Here is a 16,879-nt window from a genome sequence, read left to right as displayed (position 1 = left end):
CAGAGGTTGCTAACATTGTATAGAAAGAGATAAACTACAGAATAACCCTACACTGGCTCATGGATGAACAAAACAATCTAAGTGATCTCTTATCACCTATAGTTTCTATGCCGATGATTTTTCCCCCCTTAAATCTGATTTGTGTAGGTATCTTGACCTGAACCATTTCTTTGTCTCCCTCATAGGTCATTCATCTACATTCATACTATCCCTGCCCTCTGTGCTCCTCTCCATTGCTTTTGTCATCTCTCTATACCCCTTATCTCCATCTCCCTCCTTTGCGTGTCCTGTTAACTAATTCCCTTCTGCCTTCTCTCCTTACCCCACATCTGCTGCATTACACATGTAGTGTGTGTGCGGACGCATATATAAACAAAAGTGAAACCTCCTCCCCCTTCAAAAAGAATTGTGGAACTACCTATTTGTCCACCACCATCACTCTGTTCAAGCTGCTTGTATGTTGCATCCCTTTAACTCTGTCTGCCTTGTCCATTTCGATTTTAAGGGTGAACTCCTGGCCTCTTTGAAGTCATAGGGAGTTTTGCCTCTGACTGCAATGAGTCCAGCATTTTAGCCTAAGTTCCTTGAGGAAGGGACAGTCTCTAAGGGTACGTCTACACTACCCACCGGATCAGCGGGTAGTGATCGATCTATCGGGGAGCGATTTATTGCGTGTAGTGTAGACGCGATAAATCAATCCCCGATCGCTCTTCTGTTGACTGCTGAACTCCAGCTTGGCAAGAGGTGGAAGCAAAGTCGACGGGGGAGCGGCAGCCATCGATCCCGCGCCGCGAGAACACGAAGTAAATGATTCTAAGTCGATCTAAGATATGTCGACTTCAGCTACACTATTCTCGTAGCTGAAGTTCTGTATCTTAGATCCCTACCGTAGACCAGGCCTTACATATTAGAAGTGGGGCTGGCAACACCACCTATTATTAAGGTACACCCAAAACTTCCAATTATAAGATGTTTTTGCAGTTGCTTATACCGTTTCCAAACTTGAACCATATGAGCTGAAATGTACCGAGCCTCTGCCTCAGTTTGATTATTTTTGGAAAATTTCAGTCAAAACAGTTCAATGCTCTCACCCAGGCAGCGGAAAGGAGAAAGCCATCTGATGTGAATGCAGAGGAGAGAAAAGCCAGAGCAGGTAGAGGGAAAGGTGTAGATTGGGTCAAGGCACCTGATGAAACTGGAACTAGAAGGGGGAAGGAGATCTGTGACTAGAGGTTTGGGAGATAGAATGGGACTGGCTAGGCAAGGAGACTGGGAGCTGTGGAAAAAATTGTAATGATCAGGTACTTAAAGATTTATCATAATGCATAAGGAGGATGAATTAAAGTTGCACAGACAACCTTAATTCTGGCCTTTTCTATTTTTTGATTGTTTGACTTGGCAACCTTAATAATGTTATTTTAATATAGTTTTGTGTGTGTGTAATATATACTGTATGTATATTGGCCCAAATAATGGAGGATATTAATCAGTTTTTATGTAGTCCTTAGGGAAATTTCTATGGATTGACTATCCCAAGTCACTCACAGCTCGAATGTGTGACCAGACTGCACATTCGCCATCCCCACAGAGCAGGGCTATAATGGTGAAGACAGACTTTCCCTGTAGCTGCTGCCCACAGCTGCTCAGTAGTGGGACCAGACACTAGATCTGAAAGCAGGGAACCTGTCTCTCTCAGTGACCCCCTTCTGGCACCTAGGCAGCGAGGAGGAGAAAAACATCTGAATTGGATGCAGAGAGGGACAAAAACCCAAAGCAGAAAGGACAGAAAGGGATCAATAGGGACAAGTAGTCAGGGAGACTGGGACTTATTGGGCAAGGAGACTGGGAGCCAGGGGGAAGCTGGAACTTGATTGGACAAGAATGCTGGGAGCTGGTAAGGAAAACTGGAAGGGGTGGGGGGACTCTGAGATCATGCAAGGAGCAGTGGGGTGTGGGAGACTGGGACTATCAACCAGTGTGGAAGGGAATGGGCATGGGGGCAGAGGAGACAGATCTGAAAAGGAACTGAGGTGTGGGACAAGAACTGTGACTGTCTGGGCAAGTAGACTGGGCAAGGAGTCAGAGGTGAGAAAGAGGCAGGACTGGAACAGGGACAGGTTGGAGGGGATAGGGCAGAAGAGGTCAAACTTGGGGGGAGGGGATAGGCCCACTAGAACAGACTCCCCTCAAGAACCTGGAATGGAACCCAACATTCCAGAATCTCACCATTCCTCTATCAGAAGAAAAATCTGTGAAAATAACCAGCAACGTGTGTATCTCATCCCCACTCTGGTCCTGCTCCATATAGAGGATGACAATCTATTACTGCTGTCAGTTACTCCATTAGCTCACATGGCAGAGATCCGTGTGGCCACACACTCTAGGTGGCAGGAACCTTCTTCCCAGCGGCACCCCTTTCCCCCCAGTCAGGGTTAAGATCCCCCTCCAAGTCTGGCCTGCAAGACCTCTTCCCTGGGCTGGGCCCTCTGCCCCATCTCCAGCCCCAGCTCCACTCTGCCTCAGAGCTGCTTCTGCTGCTCTGCCTCTCATGCAGCTCCTTGGGCTGCTTCTCTGGCCCCTCTGCTTGCTGCTGCTCTGCCTCCAGGGCAGCTCCTTGAATCTGGCCCCTCTGGCTCTGGCTGGCCCGGCTGTGCTCTCCAGCTCAGCTCGGACTCCGCTCTCTCCTCAGCTCAGCCTGTCTCTGGCCCAGGCAGCTCCAGCTCATATGGAGGATGGGACCCCTGGTCTCCTGACTCCCTCATTAGCCTGCCTGCCCTGTCAATCAAGCTGACCTGGAGTGTTGGCCTCCCCTCATTGTCAGTCTTAGGGTCCTGGTTTCCCATCAAGCCTTCCCCTTTATTTTGATACTGAGAGATGGCCAACCAAAAACCCCCACTACGTTTTAGTAAAGGGCCAACAGTCCCCTTGCACTTAGTTGGAACACTATGTTCCTGAAACAGCATTGTTTTCCATAAAGCAGTATTCCCAGCACATCCTTTCTCTCCTTCCTCCTTCAGTGCTACACAGCCAGGTTCATGGTGTTTGGCTTTCCTTCCCTGTTTGGAAAAGTTACCGAAGGATGAAACAAATGTGCTTGGAATTTTGTATTATATATAGCTTTCTTTCTAAACCCAATATTAATTCAAAGTTACAAAGACGTAGGATTTATTACAGGGAAAATCCTTTTCTTTCTTGGCCAGCAAGTGCATTGGCAGATATTATGGTCTCTTCTGATGAAGATCAGCTGTTTTTCAATGAACAATAAACCATTTCCAGTTAGCATAGTTGCTATTTTAATTTTTTCTACTGTTTATGATTTTTTTAGTTGAATTTAATTATATTCCTATGGAAACAAAGGAGATAACATCCTTCTTCCTCAATATATCTTTCTCACACACGTTCTAGCTTCTTAATTACTGAGTAAGGCTATTGCTAATGACAACATAATCAAAATGCAGAAAATTCATCTTTCAAATGCATGAAAAAAACACCATCTGTATGTATCATTCACATGAAGCATTAAAAAGCAGCTCCTGTCTGTTTGGTGAACATTAAAAATATGTAAGAGTAATGGTTTGTTCTGGTGTCTTTGGTCAAAATTTCCCCTTTCCCCACTGTTGTGCAGTCTGACACCAATTCAAGTTTCAAGTTAGTCATGGTATTTGACCTAACTTTTTCTTTCCTTACTTTCAAGCCATTACTCTTAATCATGTCTCCCTCCTTGGCATTTGAACCCTTGAGATATAGACTATTATTGTGGACCCCATTTAGTTGTGACATAACTATTTTTTTTATATTTATCTTTCCTCATAAATCAAACTTTCTAGCCCCTTTTACCCATCTCCCAATGAATTTGTTTGTTTTTCTCTGGCCCTCCCCATCATCCAGTTTGTCAGTGTCTTTCTGGTAATAAGATGCACTGAACTTCATTAAATGTTCCAGATATTGTTACACATAGAGCGGGAGTCTTAACTCTCTGTGATATACCTATGTATATGCAGCCCAGAACTACATCATCCTCTGTTACCGTCCTATCACACAGTTGCCACATCACATGACACCCAAAGTCATGTTTAATTTGTTATCCACTGTCACCTCTAGGTCTGTTCCAAATCAGCACCCCAGATTGTTCACTCTCAGGGAGTAAACATGGTTCAGATTACTTTCCTCCTGATACATGTATTTGGTTTTTTTCAAGATGAATCTTGATCTATTTTATGACTACGTTTCTGTGTTTCTTTAGGCCCTCTATAGTTGTTCTCACTGATGTTTGTGATTCTTCCCAACTAAGTATAATCTGCAAACTGCATTAGTGAGGATATAAATAAGATGGGTTCTAATAGTGATCACTGTGCTACCCCTATTCTCAGCCCTAAACACTGCCGTTTATCTGCACTGTTTGTCAAGTGTTTTAGTGGGTGTCTGCCTTATATGACTGAGTTAGCAACCAAACCAATTTGAGTCAATTTTCCAATTATGATTTTTTTAGAAACTCTATGATGCTTTATTAGGATCTGATCCAGTGCCTAATGAAGTTAATCAAAACCTTTTCTTTTATTTAGATGGGCATTAAATCAGGCTCTTACAGAAAAAGAGGAATCTTACAGGCTCTGACTGGTCACAGTTGAACTATGCCTCTTGATATGAAGCTCCCAAGTAATCAACAGGAAGAACTCCAACATAGTATTTAGGGCAATATCTGTGTGATAAGGGCTGCTGGCTGGATTAGGAATGAGAAAAGTAGAACAATAATACATTTTAAAAATACAGACGCCTGGACTCAAGTTGCTGGAAAGTTTGAACTGCTCTTTTCAATGTTTTTCTTTTAATAGAACAATTTATTTCTCATAAGAAATCTTTTCAAACCCCCCCCCCCCCCAAAGACTACAAAATGACTTTAGGAATCATCAAGAAGTTTGCACAGTTCACATCTGAGAAAGTGTTGTGCCCAGTGACTAATATTTCATACCCTAGGGGGAAAATAAATTAAGAGATTTTTTGCTCATTTACAAAAACTATCTTTTTTTTTTCTTTTCTATTCCATACCTTGGCTTGCAACCAGCATTTCAATGACTTTCAACATGCTACGTGCTATGTGTTTTAATTACATTGTGAAGTATGCTGCATCCCAGAAAAGACAAATATTTTAAATGAAATAATTAATTTGTGAAGGTACCCATACTAATAAATGTATTTTTCATAGCAGCAATTAATTATTCTCAAGATAACCATCTTTTCCCCTGTAAATTAAGACATTTCTCCCCTAATTAGTTGGAATTGCCTGTAGGAGATTATCACTTCTGAGCTAAGGAACTTCCTTCAGCTTGTAATTCCAGTCACCAGAGAGGAGAGTTTAAAATAACAAGAAAAACAACTGCTTCCTCTGTACATGCACTCAGTGAGCTACAAATCACACAATCTTTTTTTTTAATTACATGGTTTTCCACATCTTTGGACACTTCTGCATCAGCAGGACTAAGTCACCTGCATCCTCCAAGGAAAAATAGAAAGCAAGTGCTTAGGACAAAAATTAAGCATCATATTACTTGAAAGGGCTGATTCTATTTAGGAAATGAATGGCAATATTGTTAAGGTAGATTTATTTTCCTGGGTGTTACTAATATTTTCTGTATCTACTTTACAGGGGTGCTGTTGAACTTCATTAATTAATGTTTGTAAAGTATGTTAAAATCCATTTATGAAAGCCAGGCACATATGGAAACACAATACAATTGGGTAACATTTTCTAGGTAAAATTTTATACCACCTATTATAACTCAAATTTAGCTAATGGAGATGTAATTTTGAAAATCAGACTGAAAAGTGAATTTTCAGGAATGTAAACTGAAAACTTAAAAGTATCACAGGAGCTTTTTATCCCCTTAAAAATTCTCTGCAGTTTTCCATTCATTATACAGAATGTTCACAACAATATTCAGATTCTTTCATGTTGAGAACCAATCCTGTTGTCTGGCAACAGTGATGACATAGGAATTTCCACTAGAGGCCACTACAACCTCAACCTCCTAGCTATTCCTGTTCCCAAATAGGTCATTGTCCCCTTTACCCAGGCAGCTACTTTCAACCTAACTGAGAACTTAAATTGTTAGTAAGGAGAGAGATGCAGTCTGTAGCAGTTCAATAATGCGGCCAGACATGCATGCCATCCATTAGCACAGACACACATATTTACTAATAGGAGAGGATGATGAAGAGGAAATATAATTGATAGGACACAATTTTCAAACTAAACCAGATAGGCTATACCTGTGCCGTAAACAGACATCTGTTATATGTGGCCATTGTGGTTAGCTGGAGTACTCAATAGCTTTCATGTATATGCCGGCATCTAGCCTACACTATTATCTAGAGGACCAGTTGGTTTATGAGGTCCAGGTAACAGTGACATGGGAGAGTTCACCAAGTTTGCTATGTTTGGCAAAAGCACAGCTGTCCAATAAATACATTTATAACAGCTAGAGTTCCTTGTTCCTTGTTATTTACCGTTTTTTTGTGTGTGTGGAATATTTGTTTACATTCAAGGTTCACGGCCAGTGAGCAAGGGGAAAATATAATGTTTTGTGTTTATTTACAGACCAGTTCCTTTCAATATCCCTGCTAACGATGTCAATCCCTACCTGGAAGTGGCCAGAGGCAAATTAGATTGGAACCAAGCCCATCCTCACATAGACTCCAAATCTTATGTAAAGCAATTTTAGAACCAAAGACACTTTAGAAGCCCAGGCCAAATTAAAAGAAAGATGCTAGCGTATAACTCTTTCCCCCCCAAAAAAATATGTAAACTCTATAACTTGTCACATTGTGTTTGTGCAAAATCTGTAGATAATGGCAATGTACTTCAGAAACTGAAAATTGCTGCTTAAGAGCCAGAAATAATATATAAAAGAACAATAATAATAAACACAGGTTGGCACTATAATTTAATTTCTTTTGATGGATGACACGTTTTTTTGTTTGATGCCATAGAACCATAAATAAATAAATAAAAAGGAAGAGAAAATTTAAATTAGACTCAGACTTGCCTCCATTCTTCCAATTTCTCTTGCTAATCCTGACACATTCCAAATAAACCAACATAGTTCTGAAATAATAGCTTCCAATGGGGTGCTATATGACTTTACATTAGGGATCTCAAACTCAAATCACCACGAGGGCCACGTGAGGACTAGTACATTGGCCTGAGGACCACATCACTGAAACTTTTCATACAACGATACAAAAGTAAAGTCAAAAATTTTAAAAATGAAAAATAATATAGTATGCTATTGAAAGTCAATGTATTAACTTTTTTAAAACTGTAATGCGAAAAGTCAGTGCTAATTTTGACAGTCATTTCATTTTTGGCCACTTAGTTGGCAGTGTTTTGCATCAACCAGAGCATCAATATTAGGTTTGATATCCTGAGACCAAACCAATCTCAGTGTTGCTTGGAAATGTTCATCAGTGAGCCTTGACCTTAACACAGATTTATTAATCTTTATGGAAGAGAAAAACTGTTCACATATATATGTACTTCCAAACATTGCCATTACCCTTGTGGAAGCAGAGAATAACATGGAAAATCTTTCTTGTGAAAGAAACCTGTAGAATTCTGGAATTCCAACATCTGTATACTTCTGCTTCAAAATGGTATCACAATGACTCTCCACTAACTCCATCTGCATTTCCTCTGCAACATTGTCAATTTCCACAGCAAATGGTGTGGAAAAAAGTTGAAAATGTGGTTCAAGCGCCTTGAAATCTTTAAACCGCACATCAAACTGTTTGTGTAAGTTAGAAAGAATAGCTGCATATTCTTTCAAGGATTTAGGTTCAACTTTTCCTAAGGAATTCAGAGTCGAGAAATGGACCAATTTGCCAGCAGTCAGCTGTTTCCCCCACAAAGTAAGCTTGACTTTGAATGACTTAACACTGTCATACATCTGTGTTATCACCTGTTTTCTACCCTGAAGTTTCAAGTTCAGTGCATTCAGGTGATCAGTTACATCTGTTAGAAAAGCAAGGTTGCAGATAAAAGTGGAATCAGCAAGCTATGGAACCTCCTTGTTTTTTTCATTTTCATGAAGGAATCAATCTCCTCTCTAAATGCAAAAAACACTTCAAAACATTTCCACGACTCAGCCATCTAACTTCAGTGTGATACAGAAGTTCCACATATTCGCTGTCCATACATTGACTTCAGTGGAGCCAAGATTTCACTCTAAATAATTAGGGACAAATCTGGAAAACTCCTATTGAGACAGATCCTTTGAGGAGCTGAGCATGCCCAACTGCAATTTAGGATGTTCTGCTGGTACTTGGTATATTGCAGGATGTTGCACAAGTGAAGTTTTTCCTGAGTAAAAATCCTGAATCTCAGGATTTGATATATGGTCAGTATTTTTAAAAAAACATAATAAAACAACAACTGGAAGACCTTTATAGCCTATAGAATTTCTATTTAAATATGTACAATAGAGTACCTGAATTTAAATGTATCTTATTTAAGATGCTGAAGTTAAGCCAATGCATAAATTTAAGTTCAATTAATAAAAATCATAGTATGTTTGCAGACAATTCACAAACAGGAAGAAGGCTATAATGATGGAATAGTTCACCCAACTCTGCTGTCAAACAAGTGCTTTCTCCTGTTATAATGAGAGCATAAATGTCCCCTCTCTGCCCCCGGCCCTGCCCCCACTCCACCCCTTCCATGAGGCCCCACCCCTGTCCCGCCTCTTCTCACCCTTTCCCGGCCCCCATTCCAACCTCTTCTCCAAAGTCCCCACCCCAACTCCACCCCCTCCCTGCACCTATTCCAACCCCTTCCCCAAATCCCCGCCCTGGCCCTGCCTCTTCTCCGCCTCCTCCCCTGAGTGCGCCGCATCCCTGCTTCTCCCCCCTCCCTCCTGGAAAGTCTTAATCGCCACCAAACAGCTGTTTGGCATTGGGAAGCGCTGGGAGGTAGGTGGAGGAGCGGGGATGCGGCACGCTCGGGGTGGGGGAGAGGAGGGGACGGGAGGATGAGGGGAGCTTGGCTGCTGGTGGGTGCAGAACACCCACTAATTTTCCCCGTGGCTGCTCCAGCCCCAGAGCACCCATGGAGTCAGCGCGTATGGCGGACTGCAGGAAATAACTCCGCAGGCTGTGCGTGTTTGAGACCCCTGCTCTACATGATGGTTCTGCCGAATTACTATGGGGTGGGGGAACAGTTAATTAAGTAGCATCCCCCTGCACAATTGTCCCTGCAATTACTGAATTTTCAGGTTTTCAATGACTGGGAATGACTATGTATAAGAAAAATGCATCAGGGCTGCAAATCTGACTTTCCAAGACAGAATGATTTGAAATAGGTACAGGTATCAGTTATTAGAGATCTGTGGGCCTCTTTCATTGCTGTCCTATCATAGGACTCCTGTAGCCCTTTTCTGCTATGATAGCACAAAGAGGTCCTAGAGCCAGTGTTAGGGTATCTCAGCTGGCACAGAGCAGTTGTAGTTGGTTCTTTTTCATTCCTTCTCAACTCTCCCCATCATAGTGTGCCAGGAGACATCTCAGGAGGCTGCCGTTACATACCAATGTCAATGAGAGCAGCCCTGAGGTTGCATTTATATTAGGTGCCAAACCAATCTCCAGCTCCACACGGAGCAAGGTCAACCTTTGCCCCCTTGTATGATCTATCAAAGGATCAAGCAATAAACTACATTTGTTGTTAAAATGTATTGTTTAAAGCAAATGACAAAAAAACAACTTGTACTCATATCTTCCTGGTTCCCTGGCAAGTTTCAAACAATGGCTTCTTGTAGCTCCATCTTAATACAAGGCTGGAGTCAGATGTCACACTGATTCTGCTGGAGTTCTATGGTGGGCTCCAAATCTTATAAAAAGTAAGGCCAGGCTCCCACCTGTTTAAATATATCCCTATTGCTTCCAACAAAACCTACCTTGAAGAGTTTCTGTAGCCTTCCATCTGCTATGTGAGAAACATTAGACGGCTGCTAACAGAACAGCATTTTAGCAAAGAGCAACAAGGAGAATGGAAACACTGACTACCAGTATATTAGCCTCTGAAAATAGGCCACAGTATTTCTCCCTCTAACAGGCTTTATTGGATTTTTGATACCCTCTGAATAGGACCCCCAAAATCCTGCTGCATCCCATCCTAGTTGTGTCTAGGAAGTGCTCTCCCCCTTTCTCCTCCTCCCACCCTAAACCAAACAGAAGTCTTGTGTTTCAGGCATAGGCGCCGACTCCATGGGCACTCAGCTGTTTGGCGGCGCTGCTGATCTGCTGTTTGGCAGCATAATCCAGGGCACCACCAGCTTATCGGAGATGCCACCAAACAGTGGATCAGCGGTGCAGCCAAACAGTTGTTTGGCAGCTCAAGGAAGGGCGTGGGGAAGGGTGGAGAGCAGTGAGCAGCCGACAGGTGGGAGACTCAGGAAGAGGGCAGAGTAGGGGCTGGAAGAGGCGGAGTGAGGGTAGGGCCTCGGGGGAGGGAGGCAGAGCGAGGGCAGGGCCTTGAGGGAAGGGAAGGAGTTGGGGAAGGGCCTCGGGTGGAGCAGGGGTTGAGCACCTCCAGGGAAAACTATGGTTTCAGGGATAAATTCCCAACAGGGATCAGAGGCAGCTCAGAGAAACACTCCCAGCTGGCAGGTGATTAGGTGCAGTTGTGCCTATTGGGGCTCAACACCTTAAAATAAGGTTGTTTTATGCCAGAGAAGGGGAAACATACAGGCAGACAATTAATTGGGTTGTGCTGACCAGAAGCTAAGGCAGGAAAGCATGGGAATTATTTTGCATAGATAGAACTTTTGTTCTGTGTATTTGAGTTTACTGCTTGTAATAGATGGAATCCAGCCAGAGACTTTTGCCAAAGTGGTGTCCGTTTAGATTAACCCTTTAAACCCCTAATCAGAGAGGCTGATTTTATGTTCAAACTGAAGCTTGGAGGGAATTTTCTTCTCTTCTTGCTCCATCCTGGGCTTTGCAATGTTCCCCCAGAGAGGCCCCCAACCATTTAGAATGTACTGTCATTATCACATCTCTTGTCCACCGTTATCTCTGTTTGCAAGTCCCAGATACAGTAAATCATGGGCGAGTACATAAGAACTAAGCAATGTAGTCATAATGTCAAGGTTATATCTGCTTTCAGGCCAACAGAGAAATCATTTCACAGTCTTTTTAAAAATGTCTTATGTTTTTAGAATAGATTAGAGAGCACATGAAAGACAAAATATATAGTTAACAGCATAATACTGTTCTATTACAAATCACACCACTCCTTGGGTTTGTTCTGTGTTACAGAATAAGTACATTGCTTCCCACAACTATCACACAGCAACTTCTATCGCCATGTGTACAACTTCAGTTTGAGCGGAAATATCCCAAAATGAACAACATGAGCAAGATTCCCAGACACAAAGTTAATAGTACCAAAAAGAGAGACAATGAATAAAACAAACCTACACAGATAAACAGACATGTTTTACAAGGAAGCAGGGTCAGGTTTAGGGGCAGGCAACTGCCTGGGATGCTAGACTTGGGGGGCGCCAGTCTTGCAAATTTACAAATCCTAGCGTGCAAATGTATCGTCTTATATGACAGGGATAAATCATGCATGCAAATCATGCATCGACATTATGAAATGAGCTACCACTGCAATAAAAATAAGATATTCAAAAGTTTAACAAATGAGGGGGAGGCACCAAAGATGCTACTCAGCTGGGGTCCCATTCGGTCTAGGGCCGGCCCTGCCAGGAAGGTAGTTTGAAATGATAATATGAGAGAAGTTTAATCACCGCTCAAGATCGGCCAGTACTAATAAATGCTTTAAAGGGGTAAAAGTTATACACTATTTTAGTTAAGTTTATACTATTAATTTTTTTAAACCATAAACTCTTTGGAGCAATAACCATCATTTACAGTATATTTGGACAACTAGCACATTGGAGCGCCTAGCCTAATGGTTGTGTCTTGAAGGCACTACTGCAATCTAAATGTTAAATAATAATAACAATACTTTGCAACTTGAGAGTTTTGTGCTTCTAGTCCACACATAGCTCAGCAAAGAGCTGCTATATTTGTTTATCTACTAATTCCAATTTCCAATTCCATATGGACAGAATTCCATGAAACTTGTGATTGACCTTTAAGTGAGTTTCCAGTAATTTAACTCCTCTGACAGAGGCAGATCTACTTCTTATATTTTAAAAACAGATAAAAATTTTTCCTTTTTTAGTAATGCAACCATTTATTTGTAAATGTGCCCTTGTTAATGCATTACACTATTTTAAAATATCACTTTGTTAGTTTTTTTTACATCCTTCCTACTGCAATGTTGGTGCAAAGGGCAGAAACCAGTCTTCCGTCTCTCTCTATCATAACTGCTGCTGCTTCCATCTGCTCCATCATATTGGGATTAACTGTTCTGCTGTCCCTCCTAGGAGTGTTTAAGGTTTCTCTTGGGTAACTCCATTGGTGTCCACTTGACAGCGTCATGTGGGACTCTGTGTTGGCACCCAAAGTACCTGCACCAAATGTGTCCAGAGCTTATTTCTGATGCTGCTGGAAACGAGCTGCTGGTAGGTGATTTCTCGGATCTCTTTGTTGGTGATAAAGTTTTTCCAATCAATGCCCAGAATTCTTCATAGGCACTTATTTTCAAAGGCATCTAGTTTTGTGTCTAACATTTTAGTAGATCTCCAGCTCTCACAGCTGTATGTTAGCATAAAGATTATCTTTGCATTGGAAATTCTCAGTTTTGTTCTGGTGCTGTATATCTTCGACTTCCATACATGTTCAGTTTAGTAAATGCATTCACCTTTCCTATCCCTGATGTCACTATCTTCTTGAGGTCTCTGTTGGCTAATATGATGCTCCCCAGGTAGTTGAACCATTCTACTTTCTTGATATTTTTGCCTTCTAATGTGATTTTACTGCTTGACATCTAGTTTTCAAGGCTGTTTGTTTTAGCATACCTAATTTTGAGCCCTGCTTGACCTGCTATTTTTGTCAATTTGTCTGTCTCTGTAACTATGCTCAGTAGCATAATATCATCAACAAAGTCTAGCACCATGTCTATGCTACAGTGCAGCGCTGCACACTGCAGCTATGCTGCAGTGGCACTGTAGTGTAGACGCTTCCTACATTAATGAAAGAGGGTTTTCTGTTGATGTAGTAAATCCACCTCTCTGAGAAGTGGTAGCTAGTTTAATGGAAGAATTCTTCCATTGATCTAGCTGCATCTACAACAGGGGTTAGGTCAACCCAACTATGTCACACACAGTGTGGAATTTTTCACACCCACGGGAGATGTAACTAGGTTGAACTAATTTTTAGGTACACCAGGCCACCTTTTAGGCATTTGCCGTCTACCCCTACTATATCAATGTTTGTGTTGCTAGTACACTTCTTCAATAGCCAGTCTATGGCAATGCCAAACAGTGGAAATAAAATGCAGCCTTGTTTCACAGCAGTGTCCAAACTAAACTACTCTTTTGTCTGGTTGTTCACCCTTATAGATCACGTTATATCTCTGTATGTGGCCTTGATGATGTTGACAACTTTACCTGGGATGCCGTAGGACTGAAAATTTGTCTGTGCAGGCTGACAAATGCCTTTTGAAAATTAATGTAATTGATGATTAGGGGAGCTTACCATTCTAGACATTCTTCTGTGATGGTCCTTAGAGTGAAAAACTGATGTATACAGGATCTCTTGAACCTGAAGTAAGCATGTTCTCCTCTAAGCTTCACATCTACTGCCTCTTTCATCCTCCATAGTATATCACACTGCAGAAGGCTTTCCCTACAACAGAGAATAATGTAACTCCTCTCCAACTGTTACAGTCAGTAACATAGGCGCCGACTCCATGGGGTGCTCTGGGGCTGGAGCACCCACAGGAAAAAAATAGTGGGTGCTCAGCACCCACTGGCAGTCCCACAGATCAGCTCCTCCCTCTCCCCTCTCCCCCACAGTGCCTCCTGCCTGTTCAGCAGTGTTCAGGAGGCACTGGAGGGGAGGGGACGGGAAGAGGTGGGGGAGGGGCAGAAAAAGGTGGGGCAGGGGCAGGAAGAGGTAGGGCGGGAGTGGGATCTTGGGAAGGGGTGGAGTGGGGGCAGGGCCTGCAGTGGAGCAGGGGTCAAGTATCCCCTGGAAACTGAGAAAGTCAGCACCTATGGTCAGCAACATCACCCATTTGGGGTATACTGACAATGGTTCCATATTTTCACTGGTCAGGCGGGGTCTCTTTTCCCCAAACTTCATTGAACACTTGTTAGTGTTATTCTAGCCATACCCATTTTCTTCAGCAAAGCAACAATTTTGGCAGATATTTTATTTTCCTCAATTAGCTTAACTAAGATGCATCATTTGTTTCTCATCAGGACATTTTTTAATACAATTTGACATTTTGCTTGACTTTGGTGCAAGAAGCTCAAGAAATTCACATGATGTGTGAAGGTCAGACCAGTTAGGAAACAAGACTCCTTTAATCCAATAGGCTAAATGGTTATACCCAAGTAAAAGGAAATAGGATTGGGATAATTTCAAGACCATATGAGAACTGTTCACAACTGATGGCTAGGACAGGGTTGCTTGGGCTCAAATTCAGGTCTTAGAGTTTGGCACAAAAAAGAATATGGATTTTTTATTTATGGATTCAAAGTAGAGCTATAATTTTACTGTTTCTCCTTGATTTACTCCATCTGAAAGTGAACTGTTGTAAATTATAAAAATAATTTCTCTTGCAATAATTTTACAAGTTCAAAATGTTGCCAGTGTCATAAACAATTACATTTGTAAGCTTCTAAAAGAAACCTGAGAAACAGAAAAGTACTGCAGTTCTAAGACCAATTTTATTCTGAGAGATCTAAACACAGGGCCAAATTCTTTCCTGACTTACATCCTCTGCAAATTTGGTCCATTGTTTCTAAATGGTTAGCCTTTCCCTAATCAGGAGTCTATCAATCAACAATGAGGATGGCAAAGACTGCTCTCCATTAACTAAGATACCAATCCTACAAAGATTTATGCACATACAGAATTTTGGGACCACTCATGTGTTTATAGTTAAGGTCATGCGTCATTGTTTGCAGGATGATGGCCTCTCTCTGCTTTTTGTTTCTGAACACTGGTTGGAAAGCACACTCCAGCCAGGTCTACAGTACTTTTGTTGGCAAAACCATGCCAGTCAGGGATGCAAAAACAAAAAACAAAAAAACACCCACACCAGCGGACATATCTATGCCAGCAAAACCGCAATATAGAAGCAGCTATGTCGACAGCACAGTGCTTCTATCAGCATAGCTAATGTCATTCAGGGAAATGGTGTTACTATACTGACAGAAAAACTCCTACTGTTAATACACTTGTGGTATAGCTGTATCGGCAGAGCATTTGTAGTGTTGACAAAGCCTTGCTAAAAAAAAAAATCTTTCTTCCACAATGTGTCTTTTAAAAGTACAGATCACATCCTCCAAAGATCTTTCTGATCAGGTAGTCAAATATTTAAGCACTCGTGACCTGGATTGGGTTTCCCTTGAGGGCTGAAGCAGGGGTCCAGTTCCAGAGCACAGTGCCCTGATGATGCCAAGTCTGGCCCCCTCGATATAGCCTGGGCTCACTTGTTTCCCAGTTCCTTGCTGGTCAAGATCCACGAAGGGCAAGAGGCGAGGGCATGTCTTTGTGCTCCACAATAAAAGCCTAAGTTCTTGCACCATCTCTGTTCCCTTTTTTCCAGTGTAAAGCACTGGCAGACCAGGTCAACCTGCATCAGTTCATAGTTGGACCCTGGGGTTTTCAGCATGGAGTGTTGGTGAGGCAGCAGCATGATTCCCTTCCGCTCTTCCTTTCTCTCACACAGTCAGTTGTTGATATGGAAAGAGAGGTCAATAAAAGTATCTGAGCTGGTCATGGTCTCAATGTTGGCTAGCTCAACTTTTACCTCTTCACTAAGTCTACACCAAAATTGGTGCAGTTGGGCCACCTTGTTCCATGAAACGTCATCCGCGAGTCACCAGAACTGGGTAGTGTACAAGGCAGCTGGCCCTCACCCTTGCTGGAGCCTCTGTAGTGAGGCTTCCACTGATAAGGAGTCATCAACATTTGTAGAAAACATTCACAGGAAAGCATTCCAGTCCATGAACACCAGGCTGTCCTGCTCCAGCAATGGAGAGGCCCAATCCAGCGCTTTTCCATCTAGTAAACTAATCACTACTCCCACCCTGACCTCGTTGGTGGGATACATTCGAGGGTGGAGCAGGAAAAGGTGATGACATGGGTTCAGGAGCCCCCTGAACTACATTTGGGTAGCTGTACAGCGGCAGTACTCCAATCCAAGCCTGGAGCATGGACTTCGCTTCCTGGAACCATGCTAGCTGCTTGCAGAGTGTCTGACTTTCTGCTAGGAGTTGCACCATTTGGGACCACAGCACATGGTTCGCTGTTTAGAGTTAAGTGACTCACTCCTGAAGATCTGATACCCAATGAGGTACTGCGGATGGTGGTAGATCCACCCCTTCCAGATCCCTGGAAAGGGGCTTCTGCAGAGGAAGTCAAAAGTAGATCTGGGCTGCAGGGCCACTCTGGCCACTTCCAGGAGCGACGTGGGGCCAGAGCAGGAACGGAGCCTGCCTTAGTGGCAGCCCCGCTGCACTGCCAGAGATTGCGATCAACTGGGAGATCCTCTAGGATTGACCAGTCAATCGCAATCGACCGGTTGGTGACCACTGGACTAGAGCATAGGCAGTCTTGCTTAGTGGTCACAGCTGGGCTGCTATCCACAGGATACCAAGTATGGCCACAAGGTGATAGTCAACAAGCAGGGATCAGAGTAATCATTGAAGCTGGAATCAATAAGCAAGAGTCAGGTTCAGAG

Source organism: Malaclemys terrapin, chromosome 1, assembly GCF_027887155.1.
Source record: "Malaclemys terrapin pileata isolate rMalTer1 chromosome 1, rMalTer1.hap1, whole genome shotgun sequence".
In the NCBI taxonomy this organism is placed as follows: Eukaryota; Metazoa; Chordata; order Testudines; family Emydidae; genus Malaclemys; species Malaclemys terrapin.
The sequence above is the reverse complement of the archived record's forward strand: the minus strand, read 5'-3'. Positions refer to the sequence as shown.